The sequence below is a fragment of the Dipodomys merriami genome, unplaced genomic scaffold (assembly GCF_024711535.1).
Source record: "Dipodomys merriami isolate MVZ:Mamm:240054 unplaced genomic scaffold, mDipMer1.0.p SCAF_1116, whole genome shotgun sequence".
Classification (NCBI taxonomy): domain Eukaryota; kingdom Metazoa; phylum Chordata; class Mammalia; order Rodentia; family Heteromyidae; genus Dipodomys; species Dipodomys merriami.
In genome coordinates, this window is record NW_027202401.1 from 97,288 (window position 1) to 119,343 (window position 22,056).

Genomic DNA, 22,056 nt, shown 5'->3' on the forward strand with positions numbered 1-22,056 from the left:
AGGAGAGAATGGATGTTGTGGTTGCATGCAGCATTAACTAGGGGAAAATGAGAATGTCAATCTGGAATGGATGTTATCAATGATTAGCTGCCACCAGAATAGGAGCAGCAGTCTTGTTATCCTTACTGGACCAGCGTGAAGATGACTTGATTTAACTTTGAACACTTCCTGCATTTTCCATGCCTTACACATACAGGCATCATTGTGCAAACCAGTCATTGATAAATGATTGCTGTATTCAGTGCTATGGATGAGTTCTAGTAGTCTCTTGCCAGTACTTGTGACGTGTTTGTTGCAATAAAACTTGGGCTTAACTTGATGAATGCAGACTGGTTTTAAGTGTGACTCTAAATGTTTACTTAAATAATTTGTGACTCATCTTTTCTATTCGATTTTATTTTTCTTACCTCAGAGAGCCCTAGAACAGAATCTTAGAGGAATTGGAGATCTGTTTCTTACTGTGAAGCCTGTCTTGGCAAAAGTTTTTGTATACTAGTCATTATAATTGATATTAGTAGTTCACAAGTTACTGTTATCTCAGCCAACTTATCATAGATGGATTCAGAGGAATCTACCCCCACAACACTTTGTTGTTAAATCTCATGTCCTCAAAGAGATTGAGGTGTGGTAACTCAGGACTCCAGGCATCTTCGACAAGCATGGAGCATAATTACTGCTGTCCATGAATTTACATGGATAATGAATAGTACCATAGCCTGTTGTAGGTGGCTAGTAAGGCCTACCCATGTCACGGCCAGCAGATGGCAAGCAGGTCTTGTGGGTTTGTGGAGTTCTAGGGTGTCTTAGAATATACATAAACTCAAAAGCTGGTGCACATAGTCTAAAAATTATTATAGCCAAGTTAACATTTGTGAATTTGACCCATTGCTACTTAGAGTCACAAACTACGTCTGTGTCTACTTGTATACTTATCCTACTGATCTAAAATAAGTCCAGAAAGTACCCCTTTCTTTGAGAAATTCTCTCAGACTAGGTGAAACATCCCCACCCCCCACAAAAAAAAAGTATTAGGAAAAAAATAGGAAACTAAAGGAGAGACAGATTTGAAGATTTGAAGGGTTATTTTCTATAGGTTAACTTGACAGCCTTTAAAGATAGAAAGATGCAGATGTGAGGACGGTCTGGCTGTGACAGCTGTCACCCCATTGGTTGCCAGAGTTGACTCAGCTGGTCTGGCTGGCTAGGTGGTGTCCCTTCCTACCTCGCCCTCCCTTGTGTGTCCTTTCCGAAGCTGCATGCTCTGGCAAGGAGGGTGACCATCCCTGATAAGAGGACTGGTCTTTGGTGAAGGGATACGAGTAGCTGTGCTCCCCTGTTAGAACCTCCAAACAAACTCTTAAAAATGTAAAGATGCTGTTAGTGGATGAACATATAAACAAGATGTAGTACCTACACTCAATGGAGTATCAATCACTATTTACAAAGGAAGGAAATATGTGACTGTGAGGAAGAATCCTTGCTTTGTATGTAAATTTTATACTCATTCTATGATTGTACAAGGCTAATAAGCGATCAAATTATTCAAGGAAGAACCCAGATGGTGGCCAAACAATGAGGAATCACCCCAGTCCTCTTTAGCCAAATGGAGATTTGGGAGTCCTGGTAGGTAATTCTTTCATAGCATGTAGTTCCCCCCAAGAGATTAACAAATACATGAACAAGCTAACAGTCATGGGAACTGGAAGAGCTTATAACTTGTACACATAAGGTCAGAAAATTGTGAAGAAGCCTTCCCTCCTCCCTCATCCTTTTCCAGAAACGTATGGGAGCTGCCATGAGGCTGCCTTGGAGAGTAAGATACACAGCAGATTGCAGGATTCTGATGAAGAAAATGCCACCTTTTTTCTATATAGACTACTGCAAGAGCAGCATTATCAAGTAAAGAATTGTGGCTATTACTGGGTAGCAACCAATCAAGTTGTTCGGGAATCTTCTAAAGTTTAAAGAGGGTCTTAAAATCTTGGAATTTGTTTCATAGAAAAGTTTGTTTGAAGAGTGTCAACACTCATTCTAGGCACACAAACAATGGCAGTGTCCCCTGAACAACTTTTCAGAATTGATCAAAATGACCTAAAGATGGATAGGAATAATCTCATGGCCTATCAATGGATAGGCATAATCTCCTGGGCATGTGGTCAAGAGCAATGACCAGCCTCTCACTAGTGTGGCTGCAAGGAACGGTTTTAAGTTCTGTGGGTAAGGGCTAGTTTATGCAAAATAAGAGGTACTACCGGGGCTGGGAAGGTGGATCAGTGGTAGAGTGCTTTCCTTGCATGCATGAGGCCCTGGGTTCAATTCCTCCACACCATATAAGCAGAAAAGCCGGAAGTAGCGCTGTGGCTCAAGTGGTAGAGCGCTAACCTTGAGCTGAAGAGCTGAGGGACAGCACCCAGGCCCACAGTTCAGGCCCCACGACCGGACCCCCCCCCAAAAAAAAAGAAAAGAGGTACTACCAAGCTATGCTTAAAGAAAGGGTATATAAAGGTCATCTGACTTGGAACTTGACATGCCCTTTTGAGCTTCAATGGTATAAATTATGTAATTGCTTGTTGAGGTTGTGGTGCATAAGACCCTGCTATGGTTCATTTTTAGCCTCTCTCAGATGGAAATGGGGTTGAAAATGAAGGCAAATCTATGAAGTGTGTATTTTGATGCAAGACTAGCTTTACTGGCAAACCCATGCCATCATCTATTAGACTTACAGCACAGAAGAATGTTTTTAGGTGGTGCTGGGGATGTGCATGCCCTTGATAGCAACAAGATGACATCAATATGCCTATTACACTAGGATTGGGATTATTAAACCCATTAAAAAAAAGGCGATGTCTGGCTGCAATGCTGTCTTGGGAATGGAATGGCTCTCAGAATGAGCAAGGGTGATTGGGGTAGAATACTTTTACAGGTCTGGGGTCTGCTCGAGAAAGCTTATGCTTGCTGTTGGGTAGCAGATAGACTCCATTACCAGGCTAAGATACCACAAGGTATCAGGTAATCTTTGTCAGCTCCTGTGCCTGTGTCTCTCTAGGCTTCAACCACATCCTTCATTGTGTAGCTTTGTTTAGCCCTCCATGTTATCTATTGGTGGCTTATTCCTTTCTATGTGTTGTGGCTCTCCATGCTCTACTCCCATATCAATTAAGGCCTGAAAATCTTTAGGTCAGATGTCCTGAGTCAGTCTTAAACAGTTTAACTTCTCCAGATACTCAGCTTGTAAATTCTATGTATGTAGGTTTGTACTTAAGTTCTTTATGGCTTGGTCATTTTATGTGAACTTAGAGTAATAGCCCAGCATGGAAATCCTGTAAGTAGAATTCCCAGGAAAAGATTTGGCTGTTGCTGATTTCTTTGGCCCGAGCTCACTTGAAAGTAGCATTTATATTAAAATATATTAATCTGATTCCCACAGGGGCTTTATGAATGTTACTACTCCCGGGATTGGGTTGGGTGGATGGAAGAATGATGTCATGAGTTTGTCATTCATGAGGTCAGCCAGAAAGGAGGAGCAAGTGTCCCAGCATGCCTGGGAACAAGGCAACTTCACTATTGCTCTTTAGGCACCTATAAATAGGACATTTCTCCCGAAGGCAGAATGCTAACTTGATTGATTCTATGGCCCAGGCTGAACTGAGCTATTAATGAGCAGACACATAGCTCAGATGGACAAATGTTGACCATACCACCTAGAATTCTCCTTTGATATCCATAGCTAAATAGTTAAGTGATTTGAGCTGGTTTCTTCCTATCCAGGACTTCATGTACTGGTTCATATGTAGGGCTGATGTTAGTTCCCAATGGACTTGGGAGTCCCTTGAATAAACATAGTTGCTTCCTTAGATTGGTATCTAGGCATCTCTGGACACTTAGCTAACTATACTGCCTGGACTGAATTTTTCTATATATGAGCTAAGATAAAAGCTTAAACTAATTCCACAGAAGAAAATTAAAGAATACAACCACATGGGGAAACATTTTTTTGAGAGGCCAGAGAAAGTTAAGAGAAACGGGTAGCTATGTGGACAAAGAACTTTACTGAAATTTAGTTGGAAGTTTTCATGGGTTGGTTTTGCACTGATTTTCAGGATAAGGGAACATGGTGATGTATATTAATCTTTTATTAAAGTCATGTTGAAATGACAGGGGTCTGAGAAGATATGGATGGAATACTACTACTCCTTCAAATAGGGGAGGCCCATGAACCTTTAACTCATCCTAGTCTGAATATTCTAGAATATTTTCCTCCATTCCTGGAAACTCTAAATGAAGCCTAGCTAGTTTGAAGCTGAGGTGAATGTTAAACTGAAGGGCTGAAAAATCAGAATTGAGGTCAAATCATTCTGAAGGAATGATGCAAACTCTACCAATCAGTGTCTTACTGGGTACCTGTCTTTAGTCTTCACATGTAGAAACCTAGTAACTAAAATTACTTTATTAAACTCCCTTTTTTATCAAATCTGAATATGGGGCCCTATAACAATGGTTTGATTTGGTTTTTCCAAACATTTGAAGGTAATGCCCTAATGGGTCAGTGTTTCTTGGAAGAACTATGCCTAAGAAGTTAGGTCAGAAAGAAGAGAAGAATAAAACATTCAACTTTTCACTATGAAAATGAGACTTAAGATTCAGAAATGAGTTAAGTCCTGAGAACATCATCCTGTCACCTTTCTAATCCTATTAAAAAGTATTCGTGGATCTGTTCATAGGTTCCCCTATTGGACTGCGGTATTGTGTGTTTCAGCCTGCGTCAACTTCAGCTCTTGGAGGTCTAAGATGAGACAAAGTTGATCCAAGTCTTCCAGGAATTATAGGGAGAGGTCAATGATCTCAATGCCATTTCCTGCATGGATACTCTTTGTACAGTCCATCTTTTTATAGCCTAACATTGCCATTTTTATAGAGAATCTGGTTTGGGGAAATATATCCCCTCTGGACACTTATTTTGCTGCATCTAAAATAATGCTAAGCCCACTATTCTTAAGAACCTTCTTGGGTAACTTGGAAACAATGATTTATGGAAGCATCAATTTTTATTTTTTAAATTTTATTGTAAAGATGCTGTACAGAGAGATTAGTTACACGAGTAATGAGTACATTTCTTGTCAAGCATTGTTACCCCTGCCTTTTTTTTTTCTAATTCCTTCCCTCCCCCATCTCCATTGCTCCTCCTCATTTTCAACACAGTGTCCTGTGAGTATCATTGTTGCCATGGGCCATCCTGTCCTTATTTCAGCATTTTATTATTCCCCTCCCTCTCCCCCAAACTAGATGAATGTACATACAAGGTGTAGGGTACTGAAATCAAGTACAGGGACAACAGGGGATATACCTTAGGGGGAAGAACATACAAAAGAAACAAAGTCACATGGTACAATTTCTTGAGTGAAGAGTTAGAAACCCTAATGAACCAGAGCTAAGTGGTTTCTCAAACAGGAAGTCATATGATGTCAAGATTAACTGAACTTGAAAAGGCATCCGAGATCAATCTAGTGGCCATATTGTGAACAGGAGTAGAATCATCAAGGCTGACTAGCACTGGGTCAAACTAATCTAATTCAAAGCAAGATGGACCACACAAAACAGAGCCAACATTGGCAAGGAGGTAGCGTCCAGTGAGAAGGGTTTGGCTCTTAGCCCTGGCAAAAAAATTTCTGCAGAAGAGAATAAAACGAATGTCATCAACTTTTCCCCCGGAGGCCATGTGGTGCTGACTAGAGGAACATGCTAAGGCTCACAAGCCACACTGGTATTCCATGTTAGTAATGACATCACCTTATAAAGCGTGAAGTTCTGTGCATATAAAACTAGCGAATCTTTCAGATGTTTTATAGCTTGTCTCTGAAGTTTTAACACTTCCATTTTATACCTTTTAACGTAGATTTGACCTCATCTATGATAGTTTTATTCCCCCACCCAAGTCACTGTGCCATTCATTGTCTAGCTAAAAGCTTATGGGCTTACCCAGGTACATTTTGAAGATAGGAATCCCATTTCCATTTCTCCTTTGTCACTGAGTCACTATTGGTCACGTTGGATTCCTCTTAAAACCTGCTGGCCTCTATAGGAAATGGCCATTGTAATACCTGAAAGCTGACTTGGTGTACAATTTGTGTACCATATTATGAATCTGGGCTTCTTTCTGAGCTATGCTCCTTTCCCTCTGTGTTGCTGGTGCTTCATACCTAGAGCTGCTGTGGCCTCTCATCTCCGTGTTGGTTGTATCCATTATCACCCAACATTAGGGATTTTCTGGAGACCTACAATACTCTGGACAATCCACGGAGCTTTTGTGCCAAATGAATGGGAAATAGGGGGGCAGTTAGCATCTAGGGACAAACTTGATGGATTGAGGGAGATAGAAGCCATGAATAATGGATCCCTTTATCCACCCAAGGCCAGGGATATTCTACATGGCTTTTCAGGTATTTCTACTGGAGGGAGCCACCTGAGAATCTACACAGAAATACCATCTCAGTGATGCAGACATGGACCAGCCATCCTGCAGGGACTACCCATCCTCCTAGCCTGGGGTCACGTCCTCAAGTCCATTACGGGCATATAGGCTTTTGCTCATTGCTTTGCAGTGAGAATAAGGCCCACACAATGACTTAATAAACTTCTCCAGGCTTGTTCACGTTTTCTCATTGACCTCCTGAAGATGTGTTTTGTTAATCACCTTGTTGCTAGACTCACGTCTAGAAGTCCTGCTGTATGGACAGTGTATGTGAGAGATGAGTGTATGGGGAAAGTAGGCTTTTTGAGGGGACTAATGTCTAGAGGTCCTCCTTTTGGGGAAAGCTAAAGCATGTCGCATGTCTTCCTATGAAGGTTGAGGTGCAGCTATTGGCATATCCCAGGAGCTGAATTGAGCACCTGTTTAACTCATGCTGGCATATACTTGTGGGAGTATGCTCAGAGTTTAGCTCTTGTGGTCAACATTTGGCTCCTGAAATGTCTTAGAAAAACAATACACTATGGCCTACACTTTGCATTCCTAAAAATGGGCAAAAGGATGAGCAGGAAAGCGAGGAGACGGAAGATGGAGCCATGGCTACCAATAACCTGCTACAATATCTTGTATCTTAGTGGCCAACAGTTATATCCTCAGATATTGCATGTAGAACATGCTATGAGAAAAGGTTACAAGGCCAAGGCCCTGCTGGGAGCAGCCCTGGGGAGGAAATGGCATATCTCCATTATAATACCAGTCTTACTATGGAGTTGATGTGCCTTAATAAAGCCAAAATGGCCGTCATGGACAGGCAATTTCAAAATACTTGTTAGGTTGTCTAACCAATGGATCATAATTCAAAGGGAAGCCAGACTTGAAAGCTTGACCCTGATGGGTAATGTGTCTTTTAAATAGTGTGACACTCATTAGCTATTGAAAGTGAATTACCCCAGAAGACCACATGAGCAAAGTCATGTAGATTGCTGGCAATAAACCTCTCTACTCAAAGATGACAAGGCCAAGTTGCCACAAAGAGAAAAGGAAAATGTTCCCAGTCTCTTCTTTCAAGGGGACTGTTATACAATGAAGTAGGAGGTGCTTCACATGCCCCACAGGTACTGTCATCAGCCTTTTGCTGACTTACAATAGCTACTTAGAAGAGCGGCCCAGAGAAGTCCTTAACACTTTCTGTGCCATCCTAGGATAAACTGATTCTGGAACAGTAAACATTGATGCAGCCACAAGAACTTCCTGGCACATTATTTGACACTAAATTGGAGTCCTTTTTAGAGAAGGGAATACTCACTTCAACTCAGCTAATAAGTATGAGGGACTATCTAGAACTAGGAATCAATTTGAGACTGATACAGAGGAAAATAACTGGTATTGACAGAAGTTGATATCCAAAGGTAGAGACTGACTTCTGATGAAACTCGGGCTTTAGAGTTTCTAAAAATGATCTTAAAATTGATAAGGATGCAAAGATACAAGAATGTTACTGACTCACAACGGTGAATTTGTCCTTGGTTCATTTAATCTTCTAGGTTTATAATATGACCAAGAGTCATAAACAGAAATAATATGACTCTTGTTCATATTATAAACAGAAAACTTTGTAGAAAAAATTAGAAAGTCAAGTCTTGCCTACTGATGGTTTTGTCTCTAATTGGATTTGTACTGATGAGAACAGAGTAAAACTCATGATCCAAAGGCATGAAAAGGTGGAATATGATTAGGTAATGTCATATGAATCTGAACATCCTCTGAGCCACAAATGCCCACCCTCTAGTCTGGCCATTAACCCTCTGAAGGTCTTTCTCCAGTATCCAAGAGGAATGACTCCACCCCCCTAACAAATACGCACACCACAAAGTAAGGCCAACATAGGCCAAAATTAGGCCCATCACAGAAAGGCTCGGAAACTCTTCTTGGTGGAACCACAGCCAAGAAGCCCATCACAGCCGCCATCTCCTCCTCCTCAAATGTCAAGTCCTCCTCCACTCTCCTGTTCTTCTCCTTTTCTTTCTTGTATGCTTTAGCCTTTTCTTCCTGAGTTTCTTCATCCTTTGCTCAAAATCATAATCCTTCAGCTGGTCTTCCATCTTATTGACCAACCTCAAAGCCTTTCTTCACCTGATCCAGGATAGAACGTTCCACATGCATAGTCAGCCCAGGTTCCGTTGATTCTTTCCATTCATATGATCCAGGAAGTTGATGGAGTCTCTCACACAGTCAGACATTGCAGTAATATCCTCCCATCTCAGATGGTGGGGTTGTCTTGGTCATGACATTTGCAATCCAATCTTGGGAAGATGAGCCCACTTTATAGTCTCTGTGTTACTGAAACTCCCTCTTGACTGGCTGCCCTGGTTTTCCATCCTTTTCACTCTCTCCTGTGAGTCTCAGTAAGTTTCTTGTATTCCTTTGTCCCACTTTCAGAGAAAATACAAGATATATACATATATATATATATATATATATATATATATATATATATACATACATACATATATATACATATATATATTGCTTTAAAAATAGGATCTTTTCAAAAACAGAATTTTTATAGACAGGTAATCTAGCTTAGAAACAGACTTAGAAATTATGATTTGTAATATATACAATACTGGTACTGAGCAACTATTGAAATGTGATGGGATTAAAAGCATTCTACATTTGAATAATAAAACCAGTGCTTTGGACCAAAATGTCTGAATTCCTTTCTCTTATATTCTGCCCTTCCCAGAAGATGCAGAAATGGCAGCAGCTAGGCAGTATAATTGTGTGCCTATGATTCAAAAAATACATCTGCACTTTTATTCTTTTCCTATTTTCTTTGAAATTCATTCCTATGTGACAGCAAGCCTGGTCCTATTTGCCGGGTTTCTTTTTTTCCTTTTTTCCTTTGGTCAGTTGTGGGGCTTGAACTCTGGGCCTGGGGGCTGTGTCTCATCTCTTCAGCTCCAGGCCAGTGCTCTACTACTGGAGCCACAATGCCACTTCCGGTGTTCTGAGTGGTTTATTGCAGACAAGGGTCTGAAGGACTTTCTGCCTGGGCTGGCTTTGAACCACAATCCTCAGATCTCAGCCTCCTGAGGAGCTAGGATCACAGGGCCTCAGCCACCAGCGCCTGGCTGCCAGCTGCCTTCAATGTAAAAACAGAAGTTCTCTAAGGGCAAGGAGCTTGTGCTACCAGGATAGCAGCACAAGCCTCAGCGGTGATGATCCTAAGTTACCAACACTCAACAGGATGTTGCTCTCTTAAGACAGCACTAGGAATAGCTATCAGCCAATTTTTGTCAGTGTCCTTCTGAAATACTTCAAGCCATTTAAACAACTAACATAGATTTATAAAGCAGGAGAAATAGCTTATCAGACTAAAGTGCTATTAGCGACTATACTCCAGAGGCTGTTGAGATTTCATAATCGAACACTTTTTAAACTATATTGTCATTACTAATTTTTTTAATACAGTCACTGCTTCTCAGACTGGGGAACTCTAGGTATCTTCCTTTCCCCCCAAATACTTGGAAAAAGGTTTCATTTTTTTTTATAATCCTAAGTTGTTTTTTGGATCCACAAGCAAAATCCGTGTGCTTTTAAAGACACTTTTATGCCCTGACTTCTGAGAGGAGATTTCTGTAGTAACAGCTGTGTAGGTATGAAACATCAACAGTGATTTCTGAGGGTGTGGCCAGGTCTTTCGTGTGAACACCAATTCAGACTCATGGCTCATTCTTGTGATTCCAGCTTCCGAAATAATGTAATTCTTTTGCTTCCTGTGTACACTGATGAGGAAGTATGTCAAGGAGAAGATGTTTGGACTTTTATTTTACATTCTTTAGTAATTACAAGGATGTTACAATCAAGTTTACTGACTTACAACTAAAAATATAGAACATGTTAAAAAAAAAAAAGTGGAAATCATGAAGCCAAAGATTAGAATTCATTCCTCTGAATATACTGGGAACAGTAATTGGGAGACATTTTATTCTTTGAAGTGCCCAGTTTTTGGATGTCCTCACACAGACCACCAGATACCACGATCAATGTAAGCAGCAAAGAGTCGTTTATTGCAAGCTCGAGCTTGGTCCTCCACGCACTCAGTAACTGGTGACACTAAGAGGCCCCGAGCACAAAATTAGCACAGCTTTATAGTATCAAACAAACAAGTTCACAAGTTCAGGGGGTTTCCACACAAGCGGTTACATGAGTATACATTAAATCACAGTATCTCTGTTCTTTGTCACCCTTTTAGTTGAACTGGCAAGTATATGATATCATAGTATATTGTATATAGTCGTTCATTACATTGTTTTCTCTGGGTTCCAAACCAGTAAGAGATTCTTTCCTGACACCAAAGTGATCATTTCAATAATGTCATATGGGGATAAATACAAACTGCCCAGCAACAAGAATGTCAATGGTCATTCTTTGTTTAAATAACACCTATAAAGAACAAAATGAAGTTACAATGAAATGCTATGAGCAAATTTACAAACTTTATTTGAACAATGGTTCTATTACATAAGGCCATACAAGGGATACATGATACATCAAGTTGTCATCTAACATTTAATAATATAGTTAAACATGACTTTGTATCAACAACGATCCTAGGTAATTGAAGGGCTATTCCCATTAATCCCACAATTTGATGAGACCATCCCACCCACATGTGATAACTTTGGAAGTTTCATGAGGAAGCCACACTGCACCGATGCACACCTCATCATGGGCTTTAAACCGACTGTACAGTTTTGTAGTCTTCCAGTCCCAGATGTTTAACTTTCCATTTCCATCTCCTGAAATTACATAGCTCATGTCTGGTGAAAAGTCTATCTGACAAGCATAGCCTGCAACCATGTGGCCCTTAAAAACTTTTTTCTTATTTAACCTGAATCTGTTCTGTGCTCCAAAAATTAAGATTTGGTTGTCCATTGACTGGCATGCTAACCATTTTCCATTTGGAGACAAAGTTACTGCAGGCATGGAATGCATGCTGGGCTCTGCTATGTACTTGAAATCTACAGGGATACCCCACTCCCAAACCCTAAGGCTCTTATCATCAGATGTGCTCACAAATCTCCTACTCTCATCCACAAAGACAATGGCATTGACATCTCCCAAGTGCCGGTCATATTCTTGGACAATTTGTCCACTTCGAATGTCCCACTGTACAATCTTTTTATCAGACATCCCAGCCACAAAGAGATTTTGCTTATCTTCATCAGGATTGAATTTGACACAGTAGGGCACTTTCTGGTTTGTAAACCTTGATAGACATTGTCCTGTCTCCGTGTCCCAGAGTTTAAGATATCTGTCATAGGCTGCACTAAGAAACTGTGTTCCTGCAGTGTTGAAGCAGATGTCTCTCACAGCTTTGCTGTGACCAATAGCTGTTCGCAGACAACGCTCGTCTCCATAAACTTCCCAGAGCTTAATTTTACAATCCATGGAACAAGACAGCAATAAATGGCCAGAGAGAGGAAACAATCTGACTGCACTGACTCCCTTTGTGTGTGCAGACCACACATGAATTTGTTTTTTGGGAAGGTAACACTTTTCAGGCAGTACAGATGACCTCAGATTAACACCAACATCTTGAGGTATGTGAAGGTAGGACCTCCCTTGATAGTCGTACATATTTTTAACATGGAGGATTGTTTTCTCTTCCCCAGGTTTCTCCTCTTCCTGCTTGCCTTTTTTCTGCCTCTTTGCTGTGATTTCATCCAAATCTTGTTGCTGTTCGTCTGAAGGTTTAGCTACATCTTTTTCATCCACGTATTTTGCCCATGGTCCCGAGAAACCATCAATATTAGATGCATCATTTTCTTTGAACCTTTTCCTCTTTGCTGTTTTCTTCTGGCCAGTTTCAAATACGGTTAAACCTTGATTTTTTTCAGCCTTCTCTACAGAGCCAATATACTTAGCAGACACTTGGTGATTAGCCAGTGAAGGGTCTAATGCATAACCATATGTAGCAAAAGTTCTTCTTTGCTGTTCGAACATGAAATGATTGATGTGAGCTGGCTCAGCATATCCAGATAGCATATTTCTAGGGGCAGCCATTTGCTGTGTTCTAAAGGGATTCTCTGGTCCAAATTCGGGAGCAAACATAGTCTCATAGGTAGGATTGTACCGAACTTCTTTCACAGCAGGGTCAAGGTAAACTCCAGTCTCCAAATCTTCCTTGACTGCCACCTTGGGAGCTAAGACCACCGCCAATGCCAGCCAGGGCTTGGCTGGAAAGTCCAAGTTTTTTGTCCCACTGCTGGATGCCATCTTCACACAGAAGTCCAAGATGATGCTTCAAACAAAGGCAACAAGCAGTAGCTCAACCGAGAACCTTATTTCCTTGGTTCTAATGCTCCAAGCATGAGCAATTTTCAGTCTAACTTGTAGCCATGAATTAAAAGCAAGAGAAGGAAGTCTAGACCCTCTTCCAGTACCAGGTCATTAGAACCTACAAATCCAAGAGAAACCAAAGCATATAACTTAAGGCTGTGTCTCAAATTTTGGTCTTATAAAGTGCCGAGTCTCGTGTGGATGGCCGGAAGGAACTTACCCCAGAGGACCACTCGGACCGCATCCCCGGAAGGAGGTTTATTTCCAGCGGAGCTGACAAGGCCACCTTCCCACGAAGGGAAAAGGAGAATGGCTCCAGTCCTCCAGAAGACTCATATTTATTCAGTGCTGGGGAGGAAGTGGGAGGGGCCCCATCTGCCCCACCTGCCCCAGAGGTAAACTCATCAAAGACCCAGCTTAGGTCTGGGAGGGGCCTTTTCCCACTTACAGAATCAACTTACTAGAGAGGCCAGGAAAAGTACTTCACCCTCGTTTCTGTGACATCCTATGATAAACTAATTCTGGAAGAGTAAACATTGGTGTGGCCACCAAAACTTTCTGGCACACTATTTGATGCTGACTCAGTGTTTTTTTTGTTTTTGTTTTTGTTTTTTTTTTTTAGCATCTAAGTCTTTATTAATGAGAATTTTTAAAAACATCCATAGCAATGGGAGAGGTGAGGTTGGAGGATGAGGAGAGGACAGGAGGAGGACTTTTCTACTGGTAGTAAAGTTCCAGGTTCATTCCATCATGGATTTCATAATCCCCCAGAGACACATGGTCCTTGAAAATCGTGTACCATTTTTTAAGGACAATTTTGTTCCAACGGGTGCCAGTTTGGGCAGCGATTAACTTCTTAAGGTCCCCGATGGTGTCATCGGTGTTGCACTTAACGGGGACTTTCTTCCCCAGACGGTCGTTGCAAACAAGCTCGATCATCCTGGCGGGATCTCGAATCTCGTCGAACCTTCTTCCGATGCCACAAACTCCTCACTGGAAACGCTTTGGTCTCGACCAAAGGAAATACTGGTGAAACCGGAAGCGGAAGTGACACACCCGAAGTACCGGTCTCCTTTGTGTCCGGGTTGCCTGCACCTGGCCAGTTCTTTAAGGTTCCGGTGTGGAAGTGGAAGTTGAGGGTGACTCAGTCTTTTTAAGAGAAGGGAATATTCGCTTCAACTCGGCTAAAGTGTTTCAGTCTCAAATTTATTCCTAGTTCCTAGATAGAACCTCATACTAAGGAAAATAACTGCCTTTGACAGAAGTTGATATCTGAAGAAACTCCAGCTTGAGTGCCTAAAAATGATCTAAAATGGATAAGGATTCAAAGATGCAAGAATGTTACTGACTACTCACTACTCCTTGGTTCATTGAATCTACTAGGTTTATAATATGACAGTCTTCCATGCTCCTTCAGGAAACACTGCAAAGTCAAGTCTTGCTTAGTGATGGTTTTATCTCAAATTTGTATTGATGAGAGCAGAGTAAAACTCTTCATGAAAAGGTGGAATATCAGTAGTGTTGTATAAAGCATGCCTTTAGCAGCACCCCATGCACACACAGCAAAACAAAATCTAAAGCAATCAGAATGCCATTGCTAAAGCATTATGGTGGGCTCAATGTCTCCACTTCGAATATAAACTTGATTAAGCATCAAGTCAAAAACTGTGCTTCACTTTTAAAAAAATCATTCTTACATATTGCAATATTACAATTTGTACCCTAACAGACCAAGGAAGCTGACATTTAATTTTTTTTTTTTTTTTGAAAAGTGGCCATGAAGATCGATGGAGTTGAAATTTGACACCACCAGATCACTCTGGTTTGAGATTGGAATGACCTGTCAAATTCTTGAGTCTAGAACATGGAAATAGGGAAATGAAAAATTTGCCAGAGTTGACTGTGATGAATGGACCACATCTGCTGTTGAAATTTTATCTTGTGATAATTGATACTCATTTTCAACCGATGCTACCTTTCCCTTTATCTTCTGCCTGAAGTTCTGTCTGGGTTAGGTGCCTGTGGGGATAACCTAATAGCATATGCCACAGGATTGAGCTCCTGACTATGCTAAAGTTGACTGAGCAGATAATGAGGATCATCTACCCAGTTGTCCAAAATGAGGAACCCATCTCCAAGTGCTTCCTGTGTGTGTTTTCTGACCTATTCCCATGATATAGTGGCAACCTGAATAGCAAAGAGATTTCTGCCAATGTACTCTCTTCTTCCTTTGCCTCTGATTCCCACTGTGAGTTCAGATCCTGGTAGAGACATTCCTCTCCTTCAAGGAACTAGAACCTCGGGTCATTGCTACTCTGCACTTCTTAGACTATTGGGGGCCACGTGTCTTTTTCTGAAGGACTGTGCCAATATCACAGGACTGTTTCCAGGGTTGGGTTCTTGGTACTGTTTTAAAGAGAACTATAACATCTAGCCAGCTTGTTGACCTATTTCTGGTAATCTGGTAGGACCAGTAGCTCCCTTGATCACATACCATTTGAGTCACAAATCAAATGGATTTCTTAGTCTGAGACAGTTAATTTCAACTAAAGAGTATCTTCTGGGTTATCAGAAAGAGTAGTAAGGCAGGACTCGGCACAAATAATTTCTAATTGTAAATAGTTCTTCCAGGGTGAAAAAGGGATCTGCTATTCAACTTATCCCTGTTCTCAGGTCGCAGGACCCCCACCAAGAAGACCACCGAGAGTCAGACTTTATAGCTGTTTTAAGGTTTTATTTAGATGGGCTGCAGCTCGGGCCTCGTCCTACACTCCGACACAGCAGAGCCTAGGAGAGCCCAGAGCTAAAGATTTGCAGGGCTTATAGGAGAGCACCGAGCTAAAGATTTGCAGGGCTTATAAAGGCACACAACCAACCAGGTATTTGGATTACCGCGATGCATTGCTCTGCTAGACAGAATTTGCTGATCTTAAACAAGCAACAAGTGGTCACTGCCTCAAGACTTTAACCCTTCAATCCCCAGGCAGCTTGTCAATTCTCTTGAAGAATGATCATAAAGTTCATTATTGAAATACAAGTCTTGCTGCTTTCAAGGCCAAGTAGATGGACAGGTCTGAGTGAGAAAGTTCATGCTCCTGGGTCTGTGTGGCCTGCGTTTGAGTCACCATGAATGGGCCATTTGAAGCATTATGTATCTGAAAATTTGGACTGTAGATGGACAAGAGTCTGTTGTTCTTGGATGTCTGAGTTCTCACACACAGATGACTTTTTGTGACTCCTTAAATAGCTCCACCCACATGTCTCTTGAGAGATCTCTTTGCATCTAACCATCAATCTCCTTCCTCTCTGGCATCTACCCAGATAAAAGCTATTTGCCTACAAATTTTCAGATGACTTTTAAATCATCTCTCCAGAATCAATTAGAATCTACTCGAGGACAGAGATCTTCCTAACTTCATTAGCAGCATTGAGTTGCTGCTCCCTGTGTGACTATAATGTCTCAACCATGATTTTGCAAAGATGACACTTAGTTGAATCACATTTGCAAATTAGCTACCCCAACCCCACCGAGGTACTGACTGGGTAGAAGAGAAAGATGGGAGGGAATTAGGGGAGACGCCTGGACTTCCTCCAAGCTCCATCCTCCCGTTCCGATCCTTGCTCACCGCATCCACTAACAGGGTAGTTGAGATCTCAGGGTAGAATTGCTCTAGAGAAAGCACCCTAGTGAGCCTCTGCCCATGCTTTTCTGAAGCAATGATGCTCTTCATGACTCGGAGGGAAGCAGAGCATTGCTAATAACAGTGCAAGCTCGCATTTCTAGAACGAATACTGGGATATTGATGGTTTTTAGCTATCATGCTCAAGCTGTTTTCTAGCCACCCTGTGTTAATAAAGTGTTAGCCCTTTATAGTCCTACTATAAACAAACTGAAAGCCTTTTAATGATGGAGATGCCATGATCTTCTCAGAAGGCTACAGTGGAGCCTTCCCCTTGGGCCTAGGCTCTAAGGTGGAAATCATGTGTGGGGCCTTGGTGTTCTTTCTTCTCCTGGGCCGAGGCATGGGTGCCAGAACCCACCTCAACCCTGCTGCCTCCCCTTTCCCTGCCCACATCCATAGGGCAAATATACATTAGTGCCTGTAAACAGGAACTTTACCTGAGTTGGGGACCTGAGGAACTGGCTCTGACTCTGCTGTGAGGGGTAGAAATGGGGAGATCCATTGCTGCCTCAATGTCATGTTGGGAAAAGATGTCACTATTCATATTTTGAAGCTGAGTGACAGTGTTCTACCAGCTGACAACTAGATTTTGTGCTGTTTTCCCATGTTGGTTAAACATGGAAAGATGTTTCTCTGTGGTGATCGTGGCAGAAGGCAGGTGATATCTGCCCTTACCTGCTCATGTTCATGTGCTCTCAGGACTACCTCAGTCTCCATCCTGGATTAACTGCATCCATCTTGAAGGATACAGTTGAGGTCACCCATTCTCTTTTCATGAGTCTGTCCCTCACCTGATGTGGCCAGCTCTAGTCATAACCACTAGCCATCCAACGCGAAGCCCCTAGTGTCTCAGATGTTGGGCTCAGAAATGATGCAAAGAGCATGACTTGCTTGTCACTTGTTAATGTCTCCTTTATACCAAAGATGGCTCACTGGTTTTCTTGGATTGTAGAGAAACAGTGATAAAAACAGCTGAGTATCCTACGGCCTTTTTTATTAGAGATTCTGTAGACAAATGGTCTTCAGCATAATCAAGGTGTGCTGGAGCAATGTTTCCAAATGTGGTGTGTCTTTTCTACATTGGATGAAAATGTCACCAGTTTTGTATTCCTTTTCCCATAGCAGGGGAGGAGGGAGGCCAGATGCAGCAGCATTCTGCCTTGGAGATGTCCCCAATGCCATGAGTGACTACAATCCAGAAATCCTCATCAGTGAACATGGCTTAGTTTTTCCCTGCCATCTTCATAGTGGGTACTTTGGTTTCTCAACTCATGAATAACAAGAGTAAGATTTTCAGAAAAAAAAATATAAAGGCTTATCCTGCTGTGTAAAATGAGGGGCATAATGCACACTGCTATCTTGAAGTACATCCTTCAGTAGAGGGTGGGAAAGGGGACAGACTTCTAAACACAAGCCCAGCTGTAGAAGCTTCTAGATGGATGTACTGAGGCATGACTTGGGGCTCATTCTCTGATGGTACTGGCATTCATGTCCAGAACTGTTTTCTTGTTGTCCTGAAATGTTCCTTTACTCCCATGGTTGAAAGAAGGTGTTGACCTTTCATGTAAAAGATGTAAAGAGAGATGTAAAAGAGTTCCCACAGGTGGGGAAATATGGAGAATCAGCATCAGATAATGGAGAGAAAATGGAAAATTCTCTAAACAAATTGGTGTCACTGAAAGCAACTTGGTTCATAAAACTGAGTTACTGGGCAAAGGCAATTGTGAGAATATGTAGGTGTCCCTGTTACATTTTGGCAGGTAGATACTTTGCTAGAACAGCCAGAGAACTTGCTATCTCCCTCCCCTTTTTCTAAACCAGATCCAATTAACATGGTACCACCAGAGAGAAAGGATTAGATTGGTGTTCTAGGGTGTGTTAAAGCAATCTGTAGTCTAAACAGGGATGGAACGGGAACTTTTGCTGTTGTCTCTCCCATGGAGGTATGAACTACCTTTGAATTTTATCAAGGAGGGTGGTAAAGAATGTATGTTGACTCTTGGAGCACATCTGTGGCATTTGGTACTAAAGATAGCTATCAAAACAGCTACCTTTTAGAGCTGCTACTTGGAAGGGAAGAGAGCACTATGATCTTCAGTATATTATTTGAAAACTCAGGGCTGAGAAGATAATACTTGGGTGTTATCACAACTCTGTGCCTTTTTGATCCACCAAACTGGCTGCTTTGAACTGTGACTCTCTGGCCCTTGTCCTGGGGGACTATGATAGGGTCTCTTGGTATGTGTTTCCATAGCCTCTTTGGTTTTTCTCAGTGTACAATTACAGTAAATGACTACTGAAGTCTCAGGAAGGTTAGGGATAATGCTCATTGTATACCTGTAGACAAACTCCTGAAGAATTTGTCTTTCAAGGAGATTTAGATCCGTGAAGCAATGGGCTCTTGGAGGTTTTGAAATCTGGTATAAATCTAGAAGTAAGATAAGAGGTGATAAGCTCTCATCAATGTGGCTGCCTCCATCCTTCCCACTACCTCATCCATGCCCTGGTTGAGAAGTCAACCTACCCAGCTAGCAGCCCTTTCTCATCCCTAGGAAGATAATGGGCGTAGGAGCCATCAGAGACCCTTGGTAGGTCAAGACATGCGGGTGACTACATGACTTGCCGCCTGCTATAATTACATTGGCCTAGTCTCTGGAGGTTGTGCCAGCCAGCTCTGATCTCTCATCGCTGCGGACACCAGGAAACCTGGTTCCATAGCTTCGTCTCCTAGTGTCATTCTTGACCTACAGAGGACAGCCAATGCTGAGCTTGTAACTGGCTCTTCACTAGTGTTCCTTCCTCCCTTATGTTCACTAAATGTGGTGTTTCAGAGAGGAGTCCTGAGCTGTAGGAAGGCCATTTCCATGAGTCCTTTCCAAAATATGAAATCCTTAACCATGGGATCCAGTCTTGGACACAGTCAACCCCTTTACAAAATCAAGGTCTACTTCCCAGGTGAGGATAGGCCATGCGAACTTCTCCACGAGTAAGTTATTTTCTTCGTGAAGCTGGTGTCATATTTCCCTCTTCAAGCTGCACAGGAAATGGATCCTAGACCTTTAACCTCAGTAAGAAGAGCAAAGATCTTGATGACAAAAAGTCTTCTGCATTTTCTATCCCTAGAGAGGGCTTAGCAAGTCCTCAGATCATAATCAATGGCTCTCCATTTGTAGAAGGTGGAGGGGCTTGGTTTTGCCATTTCTGGGTGCTTTGAGTGAATTCTCAGTCAATGTTCTTGGATTCATCTGCATAGACTAACCCTGACTTTATGTCTCAGTTTCAATCCTTTATTGGCTCCCTGACTTTTGTCATGGAGACCTGCTAGCATTGTCTATTTTGCCTTTTGTTGTAGTTCCAACACAACTGAAGTCCAGAACCTAAAACCTTTTAGCTTTAAGACTAGCTTAAGGTTAGTTTGGAGACCTTCCTGGTGAATGGGTTAAGCCTTGAGTCCACTGAGCACTGGCCACTCAGAACCTCTGGTCATTGCTGACTTCCAAAGTAGTTAGCAAGTCTCCTCCCACTCCACCAAACTTGGAATTACCAGTGGACATGGCTGTTCATGTATTATATGAGAGATTGTATAGCCCATTGCCCAAGTGTTTCCTCTTCAGTGGAAGTCTTGTCCAAACATGCCAAGGTGGGTCTTTGTGGTGCTACCACATTTTGCCACTCTTTAACCTCCAGCATTGAGATGCTTGATGCCATACAACTGCCTTAGGTCTAGAGAGCTAATTCTGAATGTTCAGAATTGTAACCTTTGCTTGCTTGAAAGCAGAATTTTTTTTTCTTTAATCTACTAGTGTTCCATTGGCGTGGTAGAGTTACCTCTAAGTAATCTTAACAACTCATCTAGTTGTGAAACAGTACTTTTGGTTGGCCTTGATGTACTAACCTATATTTCTTCTTGGGGAGCACCAAACACTTTAACCAGTCCCTGGGAGTCATCATGAGATATTCCTGTCATGATCTGGAAGGAGACTGATGACTTCTGCCACTACTCCCCCTAGCTCCAGAGTTGCCATTGCTTTTTGTCCTTGAAAGCAGAATCTTAAAAATGGCACGACAGTACAAAGTGTTCTGTTTGGGGATTAATTTCCACAGAGCAAGAGGTAAGGGAGTTCGGTTGCCCAAGGATAGCATTATACAGTTCCACTACAGGCAATGGAATAAGGGAGTTCAGTTGCCCAAGCATTGCGTTGTATGGTTCTACTACAGGACAATGGGAGCTGGATTCCACTGAAGTCCTCTTGAAGAGTGTTGGAGGCTCAGCTGGAAACAGTTGGAAACTCAGGAAGCAGGGACACTGATCTAATAACTTTCATAGTCTATTGTTAAAGACTATTGCTGTTTTGCCTGACAGCTATTCTAGACAGGATATTCTAGTATTATGCCAAGGTCGCAGGAACCCCGCAAGAAGACCACCGAGAGTCAGACTCTGCGGCTGTTTTATTTAAATGGGCTGTAGTTCGGGCCTCTTCCTACACTCATACACAGTGGAGCCTTGGAGGAGCGCCCCGACTAAGGATTTGCAGGTCTTATAAGGGCACACAACCAGGTGATTTAGCACCACATGTTGCTCTGCTCCAATGGTCACTGCCTCCAATACTCTCACCTTTCAGTAGTGGAAGCCGAGCTAGGATATTTTTCTTTAAGGGAGAAATTAATCTCAATTTTTGTATATATCACTTTTAAATATATTGGGACCCATAAAACTTTTGGAAGTTGGGCTCACCCATTCTGAGCCTTGCTCACCCTCTAACAGGGTAGAAGGTAGAATACTGTAGAGAACTCCTCCCACTGAGTCAAGTACTCTATCTAGACTCTGTGCTTTTTTCTGAGATCATGCTTTCTCTGGTCAGTTCCTGAGTTTGCAGGAAATGATAGGTGAATGTGAACAGGGGAAGGGATCACATGACCAGACATCAGAAGCATCTGCTCTACCTGGTTTACTAAAACCCTCAGTTTTAAGAGAGGCCACCTCCCAAGTCTTCTCCTCCTTGTTGTTTCATAACTTTCTTATGGCAACATTGACCATGAAGCCTTTCTTCATTTAAAGAAGATGTGAAATTTGCTCTCTGAATGCTGTAACTATTTCCACAGAGCTATTTGCAGCTGGACTTCAGTTTTGGTGTACGGGGAGTCCTAAGAGACCCCATGGAAATTGTGATCTAAGGCAGCCTTACTAGAGAGAAGAATTGAAGGAGTATCTTCAATGTGTTCCTGACCTCCCTTTAACTGAAGCAATTCTCTATTTTCCAATTAGTAGAAGCTAAGGAATTGATCCTGCCTGCACCAGGAGTGGAAATGACTTACTAGAGGGCCATTGTATAGAAAACCTTCTTTGCCATTGGCCTGTGAGCTATGAAGAAGTTGGTTGGTTTTGCTGTGGGGAAACTCCACAAAGAGAAAGAGAAGCCACTGCTAAGAAGACAATTGTGAGTCTTTATTGGAGAATTGGTTGACTGCTGGTGGTGGTCTCTTGTCCCAAAGAACAGAAGCCCTGGATGCAGCTTATAGAGCCCCCAAACCACAGCAGGTATATGGAATTTATCCTAA

General features: G+C 42.0%; 2 pseudogenes; both read right to left on the reverse strand.

Moving 5' to 3' along the window:
* Window positions 1-8,369: 8,369 nt before the first annotated feature.
* On the reverse strand, window positions 8,370-10,202 carry LOC138822522 (zinc finger matrin-type protein 2 pseudogene; annotated as a pseudogene).
* A 905-nt stretch (window positions 10,203-11,107) lies between these two features.
* On the reverse strand, window positions 11,108-12,751 carry LOC138822523 (pre-mRNA-processing factor 17 pseudogene; annotated as a pseudogene).
* Window positions 12,752-22,056: the final 9,305 nt, after the last annotated feature.